Source organism: Sinohyriopsis cumingii, unplaced genomic scaffold, assembly GCF_028554795.1.
Source record: "Sinohyriopsis cumingii isolate HCF-2022 unplaced genomic scaffold, ASM2855479v2 utg002479l, whole genome shotgun sequence".
NCBI lineage: Eukaryota > Metazoa > Mollusca > Bivalvia > Unionida > Unionidae > Sinohyriopsis > Sinohyriopsis cumingii.
The window spans coordinates 558,587-585,000 of record NW_028316224.1 but is presented as its reverse complement, the minus strand read 5'-3'; the positions used below and the strand labels follow the sequence as shown (position 1 = coordinate 585,000).

Below are 26,414 nucleotides of genomic sequence, written 5' to 3'. Positions count from 1 at the left end.
TGTAAGCTAACTTTAAAAATAGGGTCTTATCAGATTTGCAAAGGATCTCTTCTTGCAACTTGTAGAAGTTAACGTTGTGGAAATACAGAAAGTGGAAGCATGGAATATCTATCTAAACTTACTGTAATCAAAACAGAATTTTATAACCCAATTTATTTAGCCAATGGCCCATATTTACAGTATTCGCTACAGGATGCCAATTTTCCCACTGGCAGACTGAGGCCCTGCTGTAAAAGAAATCAATCAATCAATAAATTAATATAAAAAATTCTCACAATTCATACATTCCATATTTATCAATCAATTAGTGAATAAGAAATACCACAAATAAGTACCCAAAATGAAAGACATTGATCGCATATTTTGCAACTCTGCGCTAGAGACTACACCAGGAATATATGAGAAGAAACTTGAAGGAAGTATTTCGACGTGAAAGGAGGCAGCTTGTTGTGGTAGTAAAAGTAGAGGAAACTGGATAAATTGAACCGAATTTGTTAATAAGAAATACTGGTCATCTATGATCGCATATTCCAGTAGTAAGGATCGAAACCAAGAGCAGAGAAGTGCAAAGCAACATTTGCTATATTCAGGTCCTATACTTGATTTTTTTAGGATCCGAATTATTGAAGAAAGTTAAGGAAAAAGAGAAAATGAAAGTCGAGAAATTGCTCTATTTATTATTTATATTGAATAAAGTAAATTTAGTTACAATAAAAGAAAGAAAGAAAAACTTCAACTGTTTTTAGTTATAAAAGAAAAAAAAAAATTAGAGTCTACAGCACCCGGTATTCCCAGGCGGTCACCCATCCAAGTACTAACCGGGCCCGACGTTGCTTAACTTCGGTGATCGGACGAGAACCGGTGCTTTCAACGTGGTATGGCCGTAGACACAAGTGTGTGTAAATTTAAGACTTATATTCGCTTCTCTCTTCACCGTTTCCGATGTACAGACGTTTACGTTTATGTGCCGTGTAAAATTAGTAATTAAAGTGTACTTATTAAAACTTATATAGATAAACTGCCTTCATACATTATTCAAATTTGTAATTCAGGCATTTTCGGACTCGGACATTAGTTGCTTAACCGGAGGTTTACACCTTCAAATGGACTTAAATAACAATGCATTTAAACGAAGATTCAGTTCATTTTTGTTGTTTTTGGGCATTATTATTATTATTATTATTTATCTTGTATCAACTGACTAATTCAATAGGTAAATAATCGACATCAGCCTATGAGCTACCTTTAAAGACGGACTCGAATCTGATTTGAAACGGATATCGTCTTGCAGCTCGGAAACGTTAAAGTTGTGGAAACACAGAAAGTGCAAGGAAGTGGAAGCAGGGAACATCCATCCAAACTTACTGTAATCAAAACAGAGATTTATACACCAATTTATTTTGTCAATGGCCCATATTCGAAGTATTCGCTAAGGGATGCCAAGTTTCACACTGATAGACTGGTGCCCTGCTAAAAACAGGTAAATAAATTAAAATAATTAAAAATAATACATTCCAAATATATCTATCAATTATTGAATAAGAAATACCACAGACAAGTATCCAAAATGAAAGACATCGATTGCATACGTTGCAATTATTCGCTATAGGCTGAATCCGGAATATCAGAAGAAATTTGGAGGATCTGGACGGCATACGAGGCGGCCCATTTCGATCCTGGAGGTAGAGGAAACTGAAAAATTTGCACCAGATTTGTGAACAAGAATGGCCATATATGATCGCATATCCTCACAGTGAGGATGGAACCAAAAAAAAATTTAAAAAATGCCTACAGTACCCGGTATTCCCAGGCGGTCACCCATCCAAGTACTAACCGGGCCCGACCTTGCTTAACTTCGGTGATCGGACGAGAACCGGTGTTTTCAACGTGGTATGGCCGTAGACATTTGTATGTACAAATTTAAGACTAATATAGGTTGTCTCTTCGTCGTTACAAAGATATATTACACACACACGCACACATACACACACACACACACACACACACATATATATATATATATATATATATATATATATATATATATATATATTAGAGACAGGGGAGAGCTCTGCTTACGACAATACATCCCTTCAGTTTCAATCTGTAAAGAAGCAAGAGCTTATTTGATCGCCGATGTCACTGACATGTAGGTTGCCATATTTGTGCAGTCATTTGAATAGTAATACAATGGCGAGTTCCGTGTCAAATTTCATCAAGGTTGTCGTTTTCTTTCGTCAGTCAGCTTCATTAACGACAAATGATGTTATACTCGGAATTATTTCTGAGAAAATAAATCGTATTTCTCTCGATTTCATGCAGGTATATCTCGATGAAAGGTCGGTCAAGTTTGCATGGCAGGCTAGTAAGCACAGGGGCTCGCATCGTTGCTCACAATTGAACTGACAGTCATACATTTTATACTATATGTACGACTGATAGTTTCATTGTAAGCAATGATACGAGCCCCCTGTGGCTAGTAAGCAGCCTATGCCGATACCGCATGGTGTCGGCGATTTCCAACGTTTTGATAAGCAAAACAAATATGTCCATACACCCCAATACTAATGTCCAAATATCAAAAATCGCTATTTTGGGACTATTATGAATTCATTCAAGGACATTCTAAATTACATCATCGCCACACGTCAAGATTGTTATTACATCAGCACATTCAAAATTGGACTTCATTCAGAAAACCACTGGCATTCATTTGGAACACTACCCTTTTGGACTTGTCATATAACTTTTCATGGACTATTTGTGATTTCATTTATAATGCTGAAAAGTATTTAAATTTTCACTTTGTATTCTTTATAAAAATAAATTAAGTCGGTTGGTTTAGATTGGCTAAGATAGCATTAAGGTGTTTTTGTTTATATGAGCCAATATCACATTATTCTTTTCTTGGTTTAGATGGGCTAAGTTCACATTATGGTACATTGGTTTAGATGGGCTAAGTTCACATTAAGGTGTTTGGCTAAGTTTCCATTAAGATATTTGGTTTAGATTGGCTAAGTTTGCATTAAAGTGTATTGGCTTATATTGGCAAATTTCACATAGGAATTTGATTTAGATGGCCTAAGTTCACATTATGGTGTTCTGGCGAAAGACTGCTTGGTTTTGTTAGGCAATGAGGGTAGTCTTGCTCAAGGGTACAATAGGGCAACCAGCTTGATAGAAATCTATCATGTTAACCATTGGACTGATGTACATTTTATCAGTGTAATTTAGAGTCTGTTTAAACCATTCCGAATCCCCCCATCTCTCTCTCTCTCTCACACACACACATATATATATATATATATATATATATATATATATATATATATATATATATATATATATATATATATATATATATATGAAAGAAATAATATTTTCAATCTTTCTGCACTGTACTGATTTTCTGGTTGAATACTAAAAGTAAGTTTAAATATATATAAGGAGTTTGCAAATTTTATAAAAGTCAGCTTGCCTAGCAAGTAGTAGGTCAATATGATACAATGTAGAATTTAAGAAAATGTCATTATATGTATTGAAACGTTTGTTTCCTTTGTATCTGTTGATATCTAAAATCCATATCCCAATAATTAAAATTATCCAAGACTATATGTAAATAATACACGTATGTATGTATGTATGTACACACACAAACGTATATATATATATATATATATATATATATATATATATATATATATATATATATATATATATATATATATATATATATATATCACAAAAGACACACACATATCTTAAAACACCCTCAGCCAGCCAGGATATATATATGATCCGTTTTTACGAGATAAACTTATTAATTCAGTATGGTATAATTATCGAGTAAGATCAGTAGAGTTTTTGCCCTTGTTTGCAATCGTTATAGGATAACGCGTTAAAAATAAAATTACACAGAAGTACAATTAATGTTAATAGCTGATAAAGTTATGCGAACTTTGTTGCATACTCTCTCTCTCTCTCTCTCTCTCTCTCTCTCTCGTGTGTCAGTATGATAAAGCAAGAAGAAAAAGGAAGAACAGTAAAGAACATATATAAAAAGGTTTATTGAAACAGCGTCTCATCATGGTGTGGGCACCACGATGCATAGGGATAAATAAAAAAGCGAGTATTCCATTACTTTTCACTTCATTTGATATGCATCCATATGACACAGAATGCTCTCGGTGAGTACAGGGAATCAGATAAACGTCACTGTGCGGGACTAGGTATAAAACATTTATTGTAGTTTTAATTGTAAATTTTTCGGGCATTTAAGTAGAAATTAAATGATTTCAGTTCTAGTGAGAACAACATTTCGACTGTAAAACATAATTTGTTGTCTTGATGCGTTTTCAAGACTCTTGGGCTGATTAGTCACACATCTCTTCAACGTTTCCGATGTACAAATGTTTGTGTGCAGTATAATATTAGTAACTAAAGTGTATACTGATTCAAAGTTCTAATCCAAAAGAAGCAAAACTGGCCTCAGATACTCATATTTGTCACTCATCCATTTTCTGACCCAGATAAGGGGAGAATTCCATGTTGAAATTGACTTAAAATGCAGATTCAGGACATTATTGTTGTTGTTATTATTATTATTATTATTCCTCTTTCTGTCCTATCATTTGGTTAAAATAAGCGACACCGGCCTGTAAGCTAACTTTAAAAATAGGGTCTTATCAGATTTGCAAAGGATCTCTTCTTGCAACTTGTAGAAGTTAACGTTGTGGAAATACAGAAAGTGGAAGCATGGAATATCTATCTAAACTTACTGTAATCAAAACAGAATTTTATAACCCAATTTATTTAGCCAATGGCCCATATTTACAGTATTCGCTACAGGATGCCAATTTTCCCACTGGCAGACTGAGGCCCTGCTGTAAAAGAAATCAATCAATCAATAAATTAATATAAAAAATTCTCACAATTCATACATTCCATATTTATCAATCAATTAGTGAATAAGAAATACCACAAATAAGTACCCAAAATGAAAGACATTGATCGCATATTTTGCAACTCTGCGCTAGAGACTACACCAGGAATATATGAGAAGAAACTTGAAGGAAGTATTTCGACGTGAAAGGAGGCAGCTTGTTGTGGTAGTAAAAGTAGAGGAAACTGGATAAATTGAACCGAATTTGTTAATAAGAAATACTGGTCATCTATGATCGCATATTCCAGTAGTAAGGATCGAAACCAAGAGCAGAGAAGTGCAAAGCAACATTTGCTATATTCAGGTCCTATACTTGATTTTTTTAGGATCCGAATTATTGAAGAAAGTTAAGGAAAAAGAGAAAATGAAAGTCGAGAAATTGCTCTATTTATTATTTATATTGAATAAAGTAAATTTAGTTACAATAAAAGAAAGAAAGAAAAACTTCAACTGTTTTTAGTTATAAAAGAAAAAAAAAAATTAGAGTCTACAGCACCCGGTATTCCCAGGCGGTCACCCATCCAAGTACTAACCGGGCCCGACGTTGCTTAACTTCGGTGATCGGACGAGAACCGGTGCTTTCAACGTGGTATGGCCGTAGACACAAGTGTGTGTAAATTTAAGACTTATATTCGCTTCTCTCTTCACCGTTTCCGATGTACAGACGTTTACGTTTATGTGCCGTGTAAAATTAGTAATTAAAGTGTACTTATTAAAACTTATATAGATAAACTGCCTTCATACATTATTCAAATTTGTAATTCAGGCATTTTCGGACTCGGACATTAGTTGCTTAACCGGAGGTTTACACCTTCAAATGGACTTAAATAACAATGCATTTAAACGAAGATTCAGTTCATTTTTGTTGTTTTTGGGCATTATTATTATTATTATTTATCTTGTATCAACTGACTAATTCAATAGGTAAATAATCGACATCAGCCTATGAGCTACCTTTAAAGACGGACTCGAATCTGATTTGAAACGGATATCGTCTTGCAGCTCGGAAACGTTAAAGTTGTGGAAACACAGAAAGTGCAAGGAAGTGGAAGCAGGGAACATCCATCCAAACTTACTGTAATCAAAACAGAGATTTATACACCAATTTATTTTGTCAATGGCCCATATTCGAAGTATTCGCTAAGGGATGCCAAGTTTCACACTGATAGACTGGTGCCCTGCTAAAAACAGGTAAATAAATTAAAATAATTAAAAATAATACATTCCAAATATATCTATCAATTATTGAATAAGAAATACCACAGACAAGTATCCAAAATGAAAGACATCGATTGCATACGTTGCAATTATTCGCTATAGGCTGAATCCGGAATATCAGAAGAAATTTGGAGGATCTGGACGGCATACGAGGCGGCCCATTTCGATCCTGGAGGTAGAGGAAACTGAAAAATTTGCACCAGATTTGTGAACAAGAAATATTGGCCATATATGATCGCATATCCTCACAGTGAGGATGGAACCAAAAAAAAATTTAAAAAATGCCTACAGTACCCGGTATTCCCAGGCGGTCACCCATCCAAGTACTAACCGGGCCCGACCTTGCTTAACTTCGGTGATCGGACGAGAACCGGTGTTTTCAACGTGGTATGGCCGTAGACATTTGTATGTACAAATTTAAGACTAATATAGGTTGTCTCTTCGTCGTTACAAAGATATATTACACACACACGCACACATACACACACACACACACACACACACACATATATATATATATATATATATATATATATATATATATATATATATATATATATATATATTAGAGACAGGGGAGAGCTCTGCTTACGACAATACATCCCTTCAGTTTCAATCTGTAAAGAAGCAAGAGCTTATTTGATCGCCGATGTCACTGACATGTAGGTTGCCATATTTGTGCAGTCATTTGAATAGTAATACAATGGCGAGTTCCGTGTCAAATTTCATCAAGGTTGTCGTTTTCTTTCGTCAGTCAGCTTCATTAACGACAAATGATGTTATACTCGGAATTATTTCTGAGAAAATAAATCGTATTTCTCTCGATTTCATGCAGGTATATCTCGATGAAAGGTCGGTCAAGTTTGCATGGCAGGCTAGTAAGCACAGGGGCTCGCATCGTTGCTCACAATTGAACTGACAGTCATACATTTTATACTATATGTACGACTGATAGTTTCATTGTAAGCAATGATACGAGCCCCCTGTGGCTAGTAAGCAGCCTATGCCGATACCGCATGGTGTCGGCGATTTCCAACGTTTTGATAAGCAAAACAAATATGTCCATACACCCCAATACTAATGTCCAAATATCAAAAATCGCTATTTTGGGACTATTATGAATTCATTCAAGGACATTCTAAATTACATCATCGCCACACGTCAAGATTGTTATTACATCAGCACATTCAAAATTGGACTTCATTCAGAAAACCACTGGCATTCATTTGGAACACTACCCTTTTGGACTTGTCATATAACTTTTCATGGACTATTTGTGATTTCATTTATAATGCTGAAAAGTATTTAAATTTTCACTTTGTATTCTTTATAAAAATAAATTAAGTCGGTTGGTTTAGATTGGCTAAGATAGCATTAAGGTGTTTTTGTTTATATGAGCCAATATCACATTATTCTTTTCTTGGTTTAGATGGGCTAAGTTCACATTATGGTACATTGGTTTAGATGGGCTAAGTTCACATTAAGGTGTTTGGCTAAGTTTCCATTAAGATATTTGGTTTAGATTGGCTAAGTTTGCATTAAAGTGTATTGGCTTATATTGGCAAATTTCACATAGGAATTTGATTTAGATGGCCTAAGTTCACATTATGGTGTTCTGGCAAAAGACTGCTTGGTTTTGTTAGGCAATGAGGGTAGTCTTGCTCAAGGGTACAATAGGGCAACCAGCTTGATAGAAATCTATCATGTTAACCATTGGACTGATGTACATTTTATCATTTTATCAGTGTAATTTAGAGTCTGTTTAAACCATTCCGAATCCCCCCATCTCTCTCTCTCTCTCTCTCACATATATATATATATATATATATATATATATATATATATATATATATATATATATATATATATATATGAAAGAAATAATATTTTCAATCTTTCTGCACTGTACTGATTTTCTGGTTGAATACTAAAAGTAAGTTTAAATATATATAAGGAGTTTGCAAATTTTATAAAAGTCAGCTTGCCTAGCAAGTAGTAGGTCAATATGATACAATGTAGAATTTAAGAAAATGTCATTATATGTATTGAAACGTTTGTTTCCTTTGTATCTGTTGATATCTAAAATCCATATCCCAATAATTAAAATTATCCAAGACTATATGTAAATAATACACGTATGTATGTATGTATGTACACACACAAACGTATATATATATATATATATATATATATATATATATATATATATATATATATATATATATATATATATATATATATATATCACAAAAGACACACACATATCTTAAAACACCCTCAGCCAGCCAGGATATATATATGATCCGTTTTTACGAGATAAACTTATTAATTCAGTATGGTATAATTATCGAGTAAGATCAGTAGAGTTTTTGCCCTTGTTTGCAATCGTTATAGGATAACGCGTTAAAAATAAAATTACACAGAAGTACAATTAATGTTAATAGCTGATAAAGTTATGCGAACTTTGTTGCATACTCTCTCTCTCTCTCTCTCTCTCTCTCTCTCTCGTGTGTCAGTATGATAAAGCAAGAAGAAAAAGGAAGAACAGTAAAGAACATATATAAAAAGGTTTATTGAAACAGCGTCTCATCATGGTGTGGGCACCACGATGCATAGGGATAAATAAAAAAGCGAGTATTCCATTACTTTTCACTTCATTTGATATGCATCCATATGACACAGAATGCTCTCGGTGAGTACAGGGAATCAGATAAACGTCACTGTGCGGGACTAGGTATAAAACATTTATTGTAGTTTTAATTGTAAATTTTTCGGGCATTTAAGTAGAAATTAAATGATTTCAGTTCTAGTGAGAACAACATTTCGACTGTAAAACATAATTTGTTGTCTTGATGCGTTTTCAAGACTCTTGGGCTGATTAGTCACACATCTCTTCAACGTTTCCGATGTACAAATGTTTGTGTGCAGTATAATATTAGTAACTAAAGTGTATACTGATTCAAAGTTCTAATCCAAAAGAAGCAAAACTGGCCTCAGATACTCATATTTGTCACTCATCCATTTTCTGACCCAGATAAGGGGAGAATTCCATGTTGAAATTGACTTAAAATGCAGATTCAGGACATTATTGTTGTTGTTATTATTATTATTATTATTCCTCTTTCTGTCCTATCATTTGGTTAAAATAAGCGACACCGGCCTGTAAGCTAACTTTAAAAATAGGGTCTTATCAGATTTGCAAAGGATCTCTTCTTGCAACTTGTAGAAGTTAACGTTGTGGAAATACAGAAAGTGGAAGCATGGAATATCTATCTAAACTTACTGTAATCAAAACAGAATTTTATAACCCAATTTATTTAGCCAATGGCCCATATTTACAGTATTCGCTACAGGATGCCAATTTTCCCACTGGCAGACTGAGGCCCTGCTGTAAAAGAAATCAATCAATCAATAAATTAATATAAAAAATTCTCACAATTCATACATTCCATATTTATCAATCAATTAGTGAATAAGAAATACCACAAATAAGTACCCAAAATGAAAGACATTGATCGCATATTTTGCAACTCTGCGCTAGAGACTACACCAGGAATATATGAGAAGAAACTTGAAGGAAGTATTTCGACGTGAAAGGAGGCAGCTTGTTGTGGTAGTAAAAGTAGAGGAAACTGGATAAATTGAACCGAATTTGTTAATAAGAAATACTGGTCATCTATGATCGCATATTCCAGTAGTAAGGATCGAAACCAAGAGCAGAGAAGTGCAAAGCAACATTTGCTATATTCAGGTCCTATACTTGATTTTTTTAGGATCCGAATTATTGAAGAAAGTTAAGGAAAAAGAGAAAATGAAAGTCGAGAAATTGCTCTATTTATTATTTATATTGAATAAAGTAAATTTAGTTACAATAAAAGAAAGAAAGAAAAACTTCAACTGTTTTTAGTTATAAAAGAAAAAAAAAAATTAGAGTCTACAGCACCCGGTATTCCCAGGCGGTCACCCATCCAAGTACTAACCGGGCCCGACGTTGCTTAACTTCGGTGATCGGACGAGAACCGGTGCTTTCAACGTGGTATGGCCGTAGACACAAGTGTGTGTAAATTTAAGACTTATATTCGCTTCTCTCTTCACCGTTTCCGATGTACAGACGTTTACGTTTATGTGCCGTGTAAAATTAGTAATTAAAGTGTACTTATTAAAACTTATATAGATAAACTGCCTTCATACATTATTCAAATTTGTAATTCAGGCATTTTCGGACTCGGACATTAGTTGCTTAACCGGAGGTTTACACCTTCAAATGGACTTAAATAACAATGCATTTAAACGAAGATTCAGTTCATTTTTGTTGTTTTTGGGCATTATTATTATTATTATTTATCTTGTATCAACTGACTAATTCAATAGGTAAATAATCGACATCAGCCTATGAGCTACCTTTAAAGACGGACTCGAATCTGATTTGAAACGGATATCGTCTTGCAGCTCGGAAACGTTAAAGTTGTGGAAACACAGAAAGTGCAAGGAAGTGGAAGCAGGGAACATCCATCCAAACTTACTGTAATCAAAACAGAGATTTATACACCAATTTATTTTGTCAATGGCCCATATTCGAAGTATTCGCTAAGGGATGCCAAGTTTCACACTGATAGACTGGTGCCCTGCTAAAAACAGGTAAATAAATTAAAATAATTAAAAATAATACATTCCAAATATATCTATCAATTATTGAATAAGAAATACCACAGACAAGTATCCAAAATGAAAGACATCGATTGCATACGTTGCAATTATTCGCTATAGGCTGAATCCGGAATATCAGAAGAAATTTGGAGGATCTGGACGGCATACGAGGCGGCCCATTTCGATCCTGGAGGTAGAGGAAACTGAAAAATTTGCACCAGATTTGTGAACAAGAAATATTGGCCATATATGATCGCATATCCTCACAGTGAGGATGGAACCAAAAAAAAATTTAAAAAATGCCTACAGTACCCGGTATTCCCAGGCGGTCACCCATCCAAGTACTAACCGGGCCCGACCTTGCTTAACTTCGGTGATCGGACGAGAACCGGTGTTTTCAACGTGGTATGGCCGTAGACATTTGTATGTACAAATTTAAGACTAATATAGGTTGTCTCTTCGTCGTTACAAAGATATATTACACACACACGCACACATACACACACACACACACACACACACACATATATATATATATATATATATATATATATATATATATATATATATATATATATATATATATATATATATATATATATATATATATTAGAGACAGGGGAGAGCTCTGCTTACGACAATACATCCCTTCAGTTTCAATCTGTAAAGAAGCAAGAGCTTATTTGATCGCCGATGTCACTGACATGTAGGTTGCCATATTTGTGCAGTCATTTGAATAGTAATACAATGGCGAGTTCCGTGTCAAATTTCATCAAGGTTGTCGTTTTCTTTCGTCAGTCAGCTTCATTAACGACAAATGATGTTATACTCGGAATTATTTCTGAGAAAATAAATCGTATTTCTCTCGATTTCATGCAGGTATATCTCGATGAAAGGTCGGTCAAGTTTGCATGGCAGGCTAGTAAGCACAGGGGCTCGCATCGTTGCTCACAATTGAACTGACAGTCATACATTTTATACTATATGTACGACTGATAGTTTCATTGTAAGCAATGATACGAGCCCCCTGTGGCTAGTAAGCAGCCTATGCCGATACCGCATGGTGTCGGCGATTTCCAACGTTTTGATAAGCAAAACAAATATGTCCATACACCCCAATACTAATGTCCAAATATCAAAAATCGCTATTTTGGGACTATTATGAATTCATTCAAGGACATTCTAAATTACATCATCGCCACACGTCAAGATTGTTATTACATCAGCACATTCAAAATTGGACTTCATTCAGAAAACCACTGGCATTCATTTGGAACACTACCCTTTTGGACTTGTCATATAACTTTTCATGGACTATTTGTGATTTCATTTATAATGCTGAAAAGTATTTAAATTTTCACTTTGTATTCTTTATAAAAATAAATTAAGTCGGTTGGTTTAGATTGGCTAAGATAGCATTAAGGTGTTTTTGTTTATATGAGCCAATATCACATTATTCTTTTCTTGGTTTAGATGGGCTAAGTTCACATTATGGTACATTGGTTTAGATGGGCTAAGTTCACATTAAGGTGTTTGGCTAAGTTTCCATTAAGATATTTGGTTTAGATTGGCTAAGTTTGCATTAAAGTGTATTGGCTTATATTGGCAAATTTCACATAGGAATTTGATTTAGATGGCCTAAGTTCACATTATGGTGTTCTGGCAAAAGACTGCTTGGTTTTGTTAGGCAATGAGGGTAGTCTTGCTCAAGGGTACAATAGGGCAACCAGCTTGATAGAAATCTATCATGTTAACCATTGGACTGATGTACATTTTATCATTTTATCAGTGTAATTTAGAGTCTGTTTAAACCATTCCGAATCCCCCCATCTCTCTCTCTCTCTCTCTCTCACATATATATATATATATATATATATATATATATATATATATATATATATATATATATATATATATATATATATGAAAGAAATAATATTTTCAATCTTTCTGCACTGTACTGATTTTCTGGTTGAATACTAAAAGTAAGTTTAAATATATATAAGGAGTTTGCAAATTTTATAAAAGTCAGCTTGCCTAGCAAGTAGTAGGTCAATATGATACAATGTAGAATTTAAGAAAATGTCATTATATGTATTGAAACGTTTGTTTCCTTTGTATCTGTTGATATCTAAAATCCATATCCCAATAATTAAAATTATCCAAGACTATATGTAAATAATACACGTATGTATGTATGTATGTACACACACAAACGTATATATATATATATATATATATATATATATATATATATATATATATATATATATATATATATATATATATATCACAAAAGACACACACATATCTTAAAACACCCTCAGCCACCCAGGATATATATATGATCCGTTTTTACGAGATAAACTTATTAATTCAGTATGGTATAATTATCGAGTAAGATCAGTAGAGTTTTTGCCCTTGTTTGCAATCGTTATAGGATAACGCGTTAAAAATAAAATTACACAGAAGTACAATTAATGTTAATAGCTGATAAAGTTATGCGAACTTTGTTGCATACTCTCTCTCTCTCTCTCTCTCTCTCGTGTGTCAGTATGATAAAGCAAGAAGAAAAAGGAAGAACAGTAAAGAACATATATAAAAAGGTTTATTGAAACAGCGTCTCATCATGGTGTGGGCACCACGATGCATAGGGATAAATAAAAAAGCGAGTATTCCATTACTTTTCACTTCATTTGATATGCATCCATATGACACAGAATGCTCTCGGTGAGTACAGGGAATCAGATAAACGTCACTGTGCGGGACTAGGTATAAAACATTTATTGTAGTTTTAATTGTAAATTTTTCGGGCATTTAAGTAGAAATTAAATGATTTCAGTTCTAGTGAGAACAACATTTCGACTGTAAAACATAATTTGTTGTCTTGATGCGTTTTCAAGACTCTTGGGCTGATTAGTCACACATCTCTTCAACGTTTCCGATGTACAAATGTTTGTGTGCAGTATAATATTAGTAACTAAAGTGTATACTGATTCAAAGTTCTAATCCAAAAGAAGCAAAACTGGCCTCAGATACTCATATTTGTCACTCATCCATTTTCTGACCCAGATAAGGGGAGAATTCCATGTTGAAATTGACTTAAAATGCAGATTCAGGACATTATTGTTGTTGTTATTATTATTATTATTATTCCTCTTTCTGTCCTATCATTTGGTTAAAATAAGCGACACCGGCCTGTAAGCTAACTTTAAAAATAGGGTCTTATCAGATTTGCAAAGGATCTCTTCTTGCAACTTGTAGAAGTTAACGTTGTGGAAATACAGAAAGTGGAAGCATGGAATATCTATCTAAACTTACTGTAATCAAAACAGAATTTTATAACCCAATTTATTTAGCCAATGGCCCATATTTACAGTATTCGCTACAGGATGCCAATTTTCCCACTGGCAGACTGAGGCCCTGCTGTAAAAGAAATCAATCAATCAATAAATTAATATAAAAAATTCTCACAATTCATACATTCCATATTTATCAATCAATTAGTGAATAAGAAATACCACAAATAAGTACCCAAAATGAAAGACATTGATCGCATATTTTGCAACTCTGCGCTAGAGACTACACCAGGAATATATGAGAAGAAACTTGAAGGAAGTATTTCGACGTGAAAGGAGGCAGCTTGTTGTGGTAGTAAAAGTAGAGGAAACTGGATAAATTGAACCGAATTTGTTAATAAGAAATACTGGTCATCTATGATCGCATATTCCAGTAGTAAGGATCGAAACCAAGAGCAGAGAAGTGCAAAGCAACATTTGCTATATTCAGGTCCTATACTTGATTTTTTTAGGATCCGAATTATTGAAGAAAGTTAAGGAAAAAGAGAAAATGAAAGTCGAGAAATTGCTCTATTTATTATTTATATTGAATAAAGTAAATTTAGTTACAATAAAAGAAAGAAAGAAAAACTTCAACTGTTTTTAGTTATAAAAGAAAAAAAAAAATTAGAGTCTACAGCACCCGGTATTCCCAGGCGGTCACCCATCCAAGTACTAACCGGGCCCGACGTTGCTTAACTTCGGTGATCGGACGAGAACCGGTGCTTTCAACGTGGTATGGCCGTAGACACAAGTGTGTGTAAATTTAAGACTTATATTCGCTTCTCTCTTCACCGTTTCCGATGTACAGACGTTTACGTTTATGTGCCGTGTAAAATTAGTAATTAAAGTGTACTTATTAAAACTTATATAGATAAACTGCCTTCATACATTATTCAAATTTGTAATTCAGGCATTTTCGGACTCGGACATTAGTTGCTTAACCGGAGGTTTACGCCTTCAAATGGACTTAAATAACAATGCATTTAAACGAAGATTATGTTCATTTTTGTTGTTTTTGGGCATTATTATTATTATTATTATTTATCTTGTATCAACTGACTAATTCAATAGGTAAATAATCGACATCAGCCTATGAGCTACCTTTAAAGACGGACTCGAATCTGATTTGAAACGGATATCGTCTTGCAGCTCGGAAACGTTAAAGTTGTGGAAACACAGAAAGTGCAAGGAAGTGGAAGCAGGGAACATCCATCCAAACTTACTGTAATCAAAACAGAGATTTATACACCAATTTATTTTGTCAATGGCCCATATTCGAAGTATTCGCTAAGGGATGCCAAGTTTCACACTGATAGACTGGTGCCCTGCTAAAAACAGGTAAATAAATTAAAATAATTAAAAATAATACATTCCAAATATATCTATCAATTATTGAATAAGAAATACCACAGACAAGTATCCAAAATGAAAGACATCGATTGCATACGTTGCAATTATTCGCTATAGGCTGAATCCGGAATATCAGAAGAAATTTGGAGGATCTGGACGGCATACGAGGCGGCCCATTTCGATCCTGGAGGTAGAGGAAACTGAAAAATTTGCACCAGATTTGTGAACAAGAAATATTGGCCATATATGATCGCATATCCTCACAGTGAGGATGGAACCAAAAAAAAATTTAAAAAATGCCTACAGTACCCGGTATTCCCAGGCGGTCACCCATCCAAGTACTAACCGGGCCCGACCTTGCTTAACTTCGGTGATCGGACGAGAACCGGTGTTTTCAACGTGGTATGGCCGTAGACATTTGTATGTACAAATTTAAGACTAATATAGGTTGTCTCTTCGTCGTTACAAAGATATATTACACACACACGCACACATACACACACACACACACACACACACACACACACACACACACATATATATATATATATATATATATATATATATATATATATATATATATATATATATATATATATATATATATATATATTAGAGACAGGGGAGAGCTCTGCTTACGACAATACATCCCTTCAGTTTCAATCTGTAAAGAAGCAAGAGCTTATTTGATCGCCGATGTCACTGACATGTAGGTTGCCATATTTGTGCAGTCATTTGAATAGTAATACAATGGCGAGTTCCGTGTCAAGTTTCATCAAGGTTGTCGTTTTCTTTCGTCAGTCAGCTTCATTAACGACAAATGATGTTATACTCGGAATTATTTCTGAGAAAATAAATCGTATTTCTCTCGATTTCATGCAGGTATATCTCGATGAAAGGTCGGTCAAGTTTGCATGGCAGGCTAGTAAGCACAGGGGCTCGCATCGTTGCTCACAATTGAACTGACAGTCATACATTTTATACTATATGTACGACTGATAGTTTCATTGTAAGCAATGATACGAGCCCCCTGTGGCTAGTAAGCAGCCTATGCCGATACCGCATGGTGTCGGCGATTTCCAACGTTTTGATAAGCAAAACAAATATGTCCATACACCCCAATACTAATGTCCAAATATCAAAAATCGCTATTTTGGGACTATTATGAATTCATTCAAGGACATTCTAAATTACATCATCGCCACACGTCAAGATTGTTATTACATCAGCACATTCAAAATTGGACTTCATTCAGAAAACCACTGGCATTCATTTGGAACACTACCCTTTTGGACTTGTCATATAACTTTTCATGGACTATTTGTGATTTCATTTATAATGCTGAAAAGTATTTAAATTTTCACTTTGTATTCTTTATAAAAATAAATTAAGTCGGTTGGTTTAGATTGGCTAAGATAGCATTAAGGTGTTTTTGTTTATATGAGCCAATATCACATTATTCTTTTCTTGGTTTAGATGGGCTAAGTTCACATTATGGTACATTGGTTTAGATGGGCTAAGTTCACATTAAGGTGTTTGGCTAAGTTTCCATTAAGATATTTGGTTTAGATTGGCTAAGTTTGCATTAAAGTGTATTGGCTTATATTGGCAAATTTCACATAGGAATTTGATTTAGATGGCCTAAGTTCACATTATGGTGTTCTGGCAAAAGACTGCTTGGTTTTGTTAGGCAATGAGGGTAGTCTTGCTCAAGGGTACAATAGGGCAACCAGCTTGATAGAAATCTATCATGTTAACCATTGGACTGATGTACATTTTATCATTTTATCAGTGTAATTTAGAGTCTGTTTAAACCATTCCGAATCCCCCCATCTCTCTCTCTCTCTCTCTCTCTCTCACATATATATAGATATATATATATATATATATATATATATATATATATATATATATATATATATATATATATATATGAAAGAAATAATATTTTCAATCTTTCTGCACTGTACTGATTTTCTGGTTGAATACTAAAAGTAAGTTTAAATATATATAAGGAGTTTGCAAATTTTATAAAAGTCAGCTTGCCTAGCAAGTAGTAGGTCAATATGATACAATGTAGAATTTAAGAAAATGTCATTATATGTATTGAAACGTTTGTTTCCTTTGTATCTGTTGATATCTAAAATCCATATCCCAATAATTAAAATGATCCAAGACTATATGTAAATAATACACGTATGTATGTATGTATGTACACACACAAACGTATATATATATATATATATATATATATATATATATATATATATGTATATATATATATATATATATATATATATATATATATATATATATATATATATATATATATATATATATATATATATATATATATATATCACAAAAGACACACACATATCTTAAAACACCCTCAGCCACCCAGGATATATATATGATCCGTTTTTACGAGATAAACTTATTAATTCAGTATGGTATAATTATCGAGTAAGATCAGTAGAGTTTTTGCCCTTGTTTGCAATCGTTATAGGATAACGCGTTAAAAATAAAATTACACAGAAGTACAATTAATGTTAATAGCTGATAAAGTTATGCGAACTTTGTTGCATACTCTCTCTCTCTCTCTCTCTCTCTCTCTCTCTCTCTCTCTCTCGTGTGTCAGTATGATAAAGCAAGAAGAAAAAGGAAGAACAGTAAAGAACATATATAAAAAGGTTTATTGAAACAGCGTCTCATCATGGTGTGGGCACCACGATGCATAGGGATAAATAAAAAAGCGAGTATTCCATTACTTTTCACTTCATTTGATATGCATCCATATGACACAGAATGCTCTCGGTGAGTACAGGGAATCAGATAAACGTCACTGTGCGGGACTAGGTATAAAACATTTATTGTAGTTTTAATTGTAAATTTTTCGGGCATTTAAGTAGAAATTAAATGATTTCAGTTCTAGTGAGAACAACATTTCGACTGTAAAACATAATTTGTTGTCTTGATGCGTTTTCAAGACTCTTGGGCTGATTAGTCACACATCTCTTCAACGTTTCCGATGTACAAATGTTTGTGTGCAGTATAATATTAGTAACTAAAGTGTATACTGATTCAAAGTTCTAATCCAAAAGAAGCAAAACTGGCCTCAGATACTCATATTTGTCACTCATCCATTTTCTGACCCACAGATAAGGGGAGAATTCCATGTTGAAATTGACTTAAAATGCAGATTCAGGACATTATTGTTGTTGTTATTATTATTATTATTATTCCTCTTTCTGTCCTATCATTTGGTTAAAATAAGCGACACCGGCCTGTAAGCTAACTTTAAAAATAGGGTCTTATCAGATTTGCAAAGGATCTCTTCTTGCAACTTGTAGAAGTTAACGTTGTGGAAATACAGAAAGTGGAAGCATGGAATATCTATCTAAACTTACTGTAATCAAAACAGAATTTTATAACCCAATTTATTTAGCCAATGGCCCATATTTACAGTATTCGCTACAGGATGCCAATTTTCCCACTGGCAGACTGAGGCCCTGCTGTAAAAGAAATCAATCAATCAATAAATTAATATAAAAAATTCTCACAATTCATACATTCCATATTTATCAATCAATTAGTGAATAAGAAATACCACAAATAAGTACCCAAAATGAAAGACATTGATCGCATATTTTGCAACTCTGCGCTAGAGACTACACCAGGAATATATGAGAAGAAACTTGAAGGAAGTATTTCGACGTGAAAGGAGGCAGCTTGTTGTGGTAGTAAAAGTAGAGGAAACTGGATAAATTGAACCGAATTTGTTAATAAGAAATACTGGTCATCTATGATCGCATATTCCAGTAGTAAGGATCGAAACCAAGAGCAGAGAAGTGCAAAGCAACATTTGCTATATTCAGGTCCTATACTTGATTTTTTTAGGATCCGAATTATTGAAGAAAGTTAAGGAAAAAGAGAAAATGAAAGTCGAGAAATTGCTCTATTTATTATTTATATTGAATAAAGTAAATTTAGTTACAATAAAAGAAAGAAAGAAAAACTTCAACTGTTTTTAGTTATAAAAGAAAAAAAAAAAAATTAGAGTCTACAGCACCCGGTATTCCCAGGCGGTCACCCATCCAAGTACTAACCGGGCCCGACGTTGCTTAACTTCGGTGATCGGACGAGAACCGGTGCTTTCAACGTGGTATGGCCGTAGACACAAGTGTGTGTAAATTTAAGACTTATATTCGCTTCTCTCTTCACCGTTTCCGATGTACAGACGTTTACGTTTATGTGCCGTGTAAAATTAGTAATTAAAGTGTACTTATTAAAACTTATATAGATAAACTGCCTTCATACATTATTCAAATTTGTAATTCAGGCATTTTCGGACTCGGACATTAGTTGCTTAACCGGAGGTTTACACCTTCAAATGGACTTAAATAACAATGCATTTAAACGAAGATTCAGTTCATTTTTGTTGTTTTTGGGCATTATTATTATTATTATTATTTATCTTGTATCAACTGACTAATTCAATAGGTAAATAATCGACATCAGCCTATGAGCTACCTTTAAAGACGGACTCGAATCTGATTTGAAACGGATATCGTCTTGCAGCTCGGAAACGTTAAAGTTGTGGAAACACAGAAAGTGCAAGGAAGTGGAAGCAGGGAACATCCATCCAAACTTACTGTAATCAAAACAGAGATTTATACACCAATTTATTTTGTCAATGGCCCATATTCGAAGTATTCGCTAAGGGATGCCAAGTTTCACACTGATAGACTGGTGCCCTGCTAAAAACAGGTAAATAAATTAAAATAATTAAAAATAATACATTCCAAATATATCTATCAATTATTGAATAAGAAATACCACAGACAAGTATCCAAAATGAAAGACATCGATTGCATACGTTGCAATTATTCGCTATAGGCTGAATCCGGAATATCAGAAGAAATTTGGAGGATCTGGACGGCATACGAGGCGGCCCATTTCGATCCTGGAGGTAGAGGAAACTGAAAAATTTGCACCAGATTTGTGAACAAGAAATATTGGCCATATATGATCGCATATCCTCACAGTGAGGATGGAACCAAAAAAAAATTTAAAAAATGCCTACAGCACCCGGTATTCCCAGGCGGTCACCCATCCAAGTACTAACCGGGCCCGACGTTGCTTAACTTCGGTGATCGGACGAGAACCGGTGTTTTCAACGTGGTATGGCCGTAGACATTTGTATGTACAAATTTAAGACTAATATAGGTTGTCTCTTCGTCGTTACAAAGATATATTACACACACACGCACACACACACACACACACACACACACACACACACACACACATATATATATATATATATATATATATATATATATATATATATATATATATATATATATATATATATATATATATATATATATATATATATATATATATATATATATATATATATAGATATATATTAGAGACAGGGGAGAGCTCTGCTTACGACAATACATCCCTTCAGTTTCAATCTGTAAAGAAGCAAGAGCTTATTTGATCGCCGATGTCACTGACATGTAGGTTGCCATATTTGTGCAGTCATTTGAATAGTAATACAATGGCGAGTTCCGTGTCAAATTTCATCAAGGTTGTCGTTTTCTTTCGTCAGTCAGCTTCATTAACGACAAATGATGTTATACTCGGAATTATTTCTGAGAAAATAAATCGTATTTCTCTCGATTTCATGCAGGTATATCTCGATGAAAGGTCGGTCAAGTTTGCATGGCAGGCTAGTAAGCACAGGGGCTCGCATCGTTGCTCACAATTGAACTGACAGTCATACATTTTATACTATATGTACGACTGATAGTTTCATTGTAAGCAATGATACGAGCCCCCTGTGGCTAGTAAGCAGCCTATGCCGATACCGCATGGTGTCGGCGATTTCCAACGTTTTGATAAGCAAAACAAATATGTCCATACACCCCAATACTAATGTCCAAATATCAAAAATCGCTATTTTGGGACTATTATGAATTCATTCAAGGACATTCTAAATTACATCATCGCCACACGTCAAGATTGTTATTACATCAGCACATTCAAAATTGGACTTCATTCAGAAAACCACTGGCATTCATTTGGAACACTACCCTTTTGGACTTGTCATATAACTTTTCATGGACTATTTGTGATTTCATTTATAATGCTGAAAAGTATTTAAATTTTCACTTTGTATTCTTTATAAAAATAAATTAAGTCGGTTGGTTTAGATTGGCTAAGATAGCATTAAGTTGTTTTTGTTTATATGAGCCAATATCACATTATTCTTTTCTTGGTTTAGATGGGCTAAGTTCACATTATGGTACATTGGTTTAGATGGGCTAAGTTCACATTAAGGTGTTTGGCTAAGTTTCCATTAAGATATTTGGTTTAGATTGGCTAAGTTTGCATTAAAGTGTATTGGCTTATATTGGCAAATTTCACATAGGAATTTGATTTAGATGGCCTAAGTTCACATTATGGTGTTCTGGCGAAAGACTGCTTGGTTTTGTTAGGCAATGAGGGTAGTCTTGCTCAAGGGTACAATAGGGCAACCAGCTTGATAGAAATCTATCATGTTAACCATTGGACTGATGTACATTTTATCAGTGTAATTTAGAGTCTGTTTAAACCATTCCGAATCCCCCCATCTCTCTCTCTCTCTCACACACACACATATATATATATATATATATATATATATATATATATATATATATATATGAAAGAAATAATATTTTCAATCTTTCTGCACTGTACTGATTTTCTGGTTGAATACTAAAAGTAAGTTTAAATATATATAAGGAGTTTGCAAATTTTATAAAAGTCAGCTTGCCTAGCAAGTAGTAGGTCAATATGATACAATGTAGAATTTAAGAAAATGTCATTATATGTATTGAAACGTTTGTTTCCTTTGTATCTGTTGATATCTAAAATCCATATCCCAATAATTAAAATTATCCAAGACTATATGTAAATAATACACGTATGTATGTATGTATGTACACACACAAACGTATATATATATATATATATATATATATATATATATATATATATATATATATATATATATATATATATATATATATCACAAAAGACACACACATATCTTAAAACACCCTCAGCCACCCAGGATATATATATGATCCGTTTTTACGAGATAAACTTATTAATTCAGTATGGTATAATTATCGAGTAAGATCAGTAGAGTTTTTGCCCTTGTTTGCAATCGTTATAGGATAACGCGTTAAAAATAAAATTACACAGAAGTACAATTAATGTTAATAGCTGATAAAGTTATGCGAACTTTGTTGCATACTCTCTCTCTCTCTCTCTCTCTCTCTCTCTCTCGTGTGTCAGTATGATAAAGCAAGAAGAAAAAGGAAGAACAGTAAAGAACATATATAAAAAGGTTTATTGAAACAGCGTCTCATCATGGTGTGGGCACCACGATGCATAGGGATAAATAAAAAAGCGAGTATTCCATTACTTTTCACTTCATTTGATATGCATCCATATGACACAGAATGCTCTCGGTGAGTACAGGGAATCAGATAAACGTCACTGTGCGGGACTAGGTATAAAACATTTATTGTAGTTTTAATTGTAAATTTTTCGGGCATTTAAGTAGAAATTAAATGATTTCAGTTCTAGTGAGAACAACATTTCGACTGTAAAACATAATTTGTTGTCTTGATGCGTTTTCAAGACTCTTGGGCTGATTAGTCACACATCTCTTCAACGTTTCCGATGTACAAATGTTTGTGTGCAGTATAATATTAGTAACTAAAGTGTATACTGATTCAAAGTTCTAATCCAAAAGAAGCAAAACTGGCCTCAGATACTCATATTTGTCACTCATCCATTTTCTGACCCAGATAAGGGGAGAATTCCATGTTGAAATTGACTTAAAATGCAGATTCAGGACATTATTGTTGTTGTTATTATTATTATTATTATTCCTCTTTCTGTCCTATCATTTGGTTAAAATAAGCGACACCGGCCTGTAAGCTAACTTTAAAAATAGGGTCTTATCAGATTTGCAAAGGATCTCTTCTTGCAACTTGTAGAAGTTAACGTTGTGGAAATACAGAAAGTGGAAGCATGGAATATCTATCTAAACTTACTGTAATCAAAACAGAATTTTATAACCCAATTTATTTAGCCAATGGCCCATATTTACAGTATTCGCTACAGGATGCCAATTTTCCCACTGGCAGACTGAGGCCCTGCTGTAAAAGAAATCAATCAATCAATAAATTAATATAAAAAATTCTCACAATTCATACATTCCATATTTATCAATCAATTAGTGAATAAGAAATACCACAAATAAGTACCCAAAATGAAAGACATTGATCGCATATTTTGCAACTCTGCGCTAGAGACTACACCAGGAATATATGAGAAGAAACTTGAAGGAAGTATTTCGACGTGAAAGGAGGCAGCTTGTTGTGGTAGTAAAAGTAGAGGAAACTGGATAAATTGAACCGAATTTGTTAATAAGAAATACTGGTCATCTATGATCGCATATTCCAGTAGTAAGGATCGAAACCAAGAGCAGAGAAGTGCAAAGCAACATTTGCTATATTCAGGTCCTATACTTGATTTTTTTAGGATCCGAATTATTGAAGAAAGTTAAGGAAAAAGAGAAAATGAAAGTCGAGAAATTGCTCTATTTATTATTTATATTGAATAAAGTAAATTTAGTTACAATAAAAGAAAGAAAGAAAAACTTCAACTGTTTTTAGTTATAAAAGAAAAAAAAAAAAATTAGAGTCTACAGCACCCGGTATTCCCAGGCGGTCACCCATCCAAGTACTAACCGGGCCCGACGTTGCTTAACTTCGGTGATCGGACGAGAACCGGTGCTTTCAACGTGGTATGGCCGTAGACACAAGTGTGTGTAAATTTAAGACTTATATTCGCTTCTCTCTTCACCGTTTCCGATGTACAGACGTTTACGTTTATGTGCCGTGTAAAATTAGTAATTAAAGTGTACTTATTAAAACTTATATAGATAAACTGCCTTCATACATTATTCAAATTTGTAATTCAGGCATTTTCGGACTCGGACATTAGTTGCTTAACCGGAGGTTTACACCTTCAAATGGACTTAAATAACAATGCATTTAAACGAAGATTCAGTTCATTTTTGTTGTTTTTGGGCATTATTATTATTATTATTATTTATCTTGTATCAACTGACTAATTCAATAGGTAAATAATCGACATCAGCCTATGAGCTACCTTTAAAGACGGACTCGAATCTGATTTGAAACGGATATCGTCTTGCAGCTCGGAAACGTTAAAGTTGTGGAAACACAGAAAGTGCAAGGAAGTGGAAGCAGGGAACATCCATCCAAACTTACTGTAATCAAAACAGAGATTTATACACCAATTTATTTTGTCAATGGCCCATATTCGAAGTATTCGCTAAGGGATGCCAAGTTTCACACTGATAGACTGGTGCCCTGCTAAAAACAGGTAAATAAATTAAAATAATTAAAAATAATACATTCCAAATATATCTATCAATTATTGAATAAGAAATACCACAGACAAGTATCCAAAATGAAAGACATCGATTGCATACGTTGCAATTATTCGCTATAGGCTGAATCCGGAATATCAGAAGAAATTTGGAGGATCTGGACGGCATACGAGGCGGCCCATTTCGATCCTGGAGGTAGAGGAAACTGAAAAATTTGCACCAGATTTGTGAACAAGAAATATTGGCCATATATGATCGCATATCCTCACAGTGAGGATGGAACCAAAAAAAAATTTAAAAAATGCCTACAGCACCCGGTATTCCCAGGCGGTCACCCATCCAAGTACTAACCGGGCCCGACGTTGCTTAACTTCGGTGATCGGACGAGAACCGGTGTTTTCAACGTGGTATGGCCGTAGACATTTGTATGTACAAATTTAAGACTAATATAGGTTGTCTCTTCGTCGTTACAAAGATATATTACACACACACGCACACACACACACACACACACACACACACACACACACACATATATATATATATATATATATATATATATATATATATATATATATATATATATATATATATATATATATATATATATATATATATATATATATATATATATAGATATATATTAGAGACAGGGGAGAGCTCTGCTTACGACAATACATCCCTTCAGTTTCAATCTGTAAAGAAGCAAGAGCTTATTTGATCGCCGATGTCACTGACATGTAGGTTGCCATATTTGTGCAGTCATTTGAATAGTAATACAATGGCGAGTTCCGTGTCAAATTTCATCAAGGTTGTCGTTTTCTTTCGTCAGTCAGCTTCATTAACGACAAATGATGTTATACTCGGAATTATTTCTGAGAAAATAAATCGTATTTCTCTCGATTTCATGCAGGTATATCTCGATGAAAGGTCGGTCAAGTTTGCATGGCAGGCTAGTAAGCACAGGGGCTCGCATCGTTGCTCACAATTGAACTGACAGTCATACATTTTATACTATATGTACGACTGATAGTTTCATTGTAAGCAATGATACGAGCCCCCTGTGGCTAGTAAGCAGCCTATGCCGATACCGCATGGTGTCGGCGATTTCCAACGTTTTGATAAGCAAAACAAATATGTCCATACACCCCAATACTAATGTCCAAATATCAAAAATCGCTATTTTGGGACTATTATGAATTCATTCAAGGACATTCTAAATTACATCATCGCCACACGTCAAGATTGTTATTACATCAGCACATTCAAAATTGGACTTCATTCAGAAAACCACTGGCATTCATTTGGAACACTACCCTTTTGGACTTGTCATATAACTTTTCATGGACTATTTGTGATTTCATTTATAATGCTGAAAAGTATTTAAATTTTCACTTTGTATTCTTTATAAAAATAAATTAAG

At 33.9% G+C, this 26,414-nt stretch overlaps 12 non-coding genes across 12 annotated transcripts; all 12 read right to left on the bottom strand.

The window, feature by feature from the left end:
* Window positions 1-770: 770 nt before the first annotated feature.
* LOC149770538 (5S ribosomal RNA) lies at window positions 771-889 on the bottom strand. The gene has a single exon (XR_016418571.1). It is a non-coding gene; the product is annotated as a 5S ribosomal RNA (ribosomal RNA).
* An 896-nt stretch (window positions 890-1,785) lies between these two features.
* On the bottom strand, window positions 1,786-1,904 carry LOC149770537 (5S ribosomal RNA). Its single transcript, XR_016418888.1, has one exon. It is a non-coding gene; the product is annotated as a 5S ribosomal RNA (ribosomal RNA).
* A 3,522-nt stretch (window positions 1,905-5,426) lies between these two features.
* On the bottom strand, window positions 5,427-5,545 carry LOC149770536 (5S ribosomal RNA). Its single transcript, XR_016418570.1, has one exon. It is a non-coding gene; the product is annotated as a 5S ribosomal RNA (ribosomal RNA).
* An 897-nt stretch (window positions 5,546-6,442) lies between these two features.
* LOC149770535 (5S ribosomal RNA) lies at window positions 6,443-6,561 on the bottom strand. Its single transcript, XR_016418887.1, has one exon. It is a non-coding gene; the product is annotated as a 5S ribosomal RNA (ribosomal RNA).
* Window positions 6,562-10,091: 3,530 nt separating this feature from the next.
* On the bottom strand, window positions 10,092-10,210 carry LOC149770534 (5S ribosomal RNA). The gene has a single exon (XR_016418568.1). It is a non-coding gene; the product is annotated as a 5S ribosomal RNA (ribosomal RNA).
* Window positions 10,211-11,107: 897 nt separating this feature from the next.
* LOC149770533 (5S ribosomal RNA) lies at window positions 11,108-11,226 on the bottom strand. The gene has a single exon (XR_016418886.1). It is a non-coding gene; the product is annotated as a 5S ribosomal RNA (ribosomal RNA).
* A 3,550-nt stretch (window positions 11,227-14,776) lies between these two features.
* On the bottom strand, window positions 14,777-14,895 carry LOC149770532 (5S ribosomal RNA). Its single transcript, XR_016418567.1, has one exon. It is a non-coding gene; the product is annotated as a 5S ribosomal RNA (ribosomal RNA).
* A 900-nt stretch (window positions 14,896-15,795) lies between these two features.
* Window positions 15,796-15,914, bottom strand: LOC149770531 (5S ribosomal RNA). The gene has a single exon (XR_016418885.1). It is a non-coding gene; the product is annotated as a 5S ribosomal RNA (ribosomal RNA).
* A 3,644-nt stretch (window positions 15,915-19,558) lies between these two features.
* Window positions 19,559-19,677, bottom strand: LOC149770530 (5S ribosomal RNA). Its single transcript, XR_016418566.1, has one exon. It is a non-coding gene; the product is annotated as a 5S ribosomal RNA (ribosomal RNA).
* Window positions 19,678-20,577: 900 nt separating this feature from the next.
* On the bottom strand, window positions 20,578-20,696 carry LOC149770529 (5S ribosomal RNA). Its single transcript, XR_016418695.1, has one exon. It is a non-coding gene; the product is annotated as a 5S ribosomal RNA (ribosomal RNA).
* A 3,578-nt stretch (window positions 20,697-24,274) lies between these two features.
* On the bottom strand, window positions 24,275-24,393 carry LOC149770528 (5S ribosomal RNA). The gene has a single exon (XR_016418565.1). It is a non-coding gene; the product is annotated as a 5S ribosomal RNA (ribosomal RNA).
* Window positions 24,394-25,293: 900 nt separating this feature from the next.
* LOC149770527 (5S ribosomal RNA) lies at window positions 25,294-25,412 on the bottom strand. The gene has a single exon (XR_016418694.1). It is a non-coding gene; the product is annotated as a 5S ribosomal RNA (ribosomal RNA).
* Between the last annotated feature and the right edge of the window lie 1,002 nt (window positions 25,413-26,414).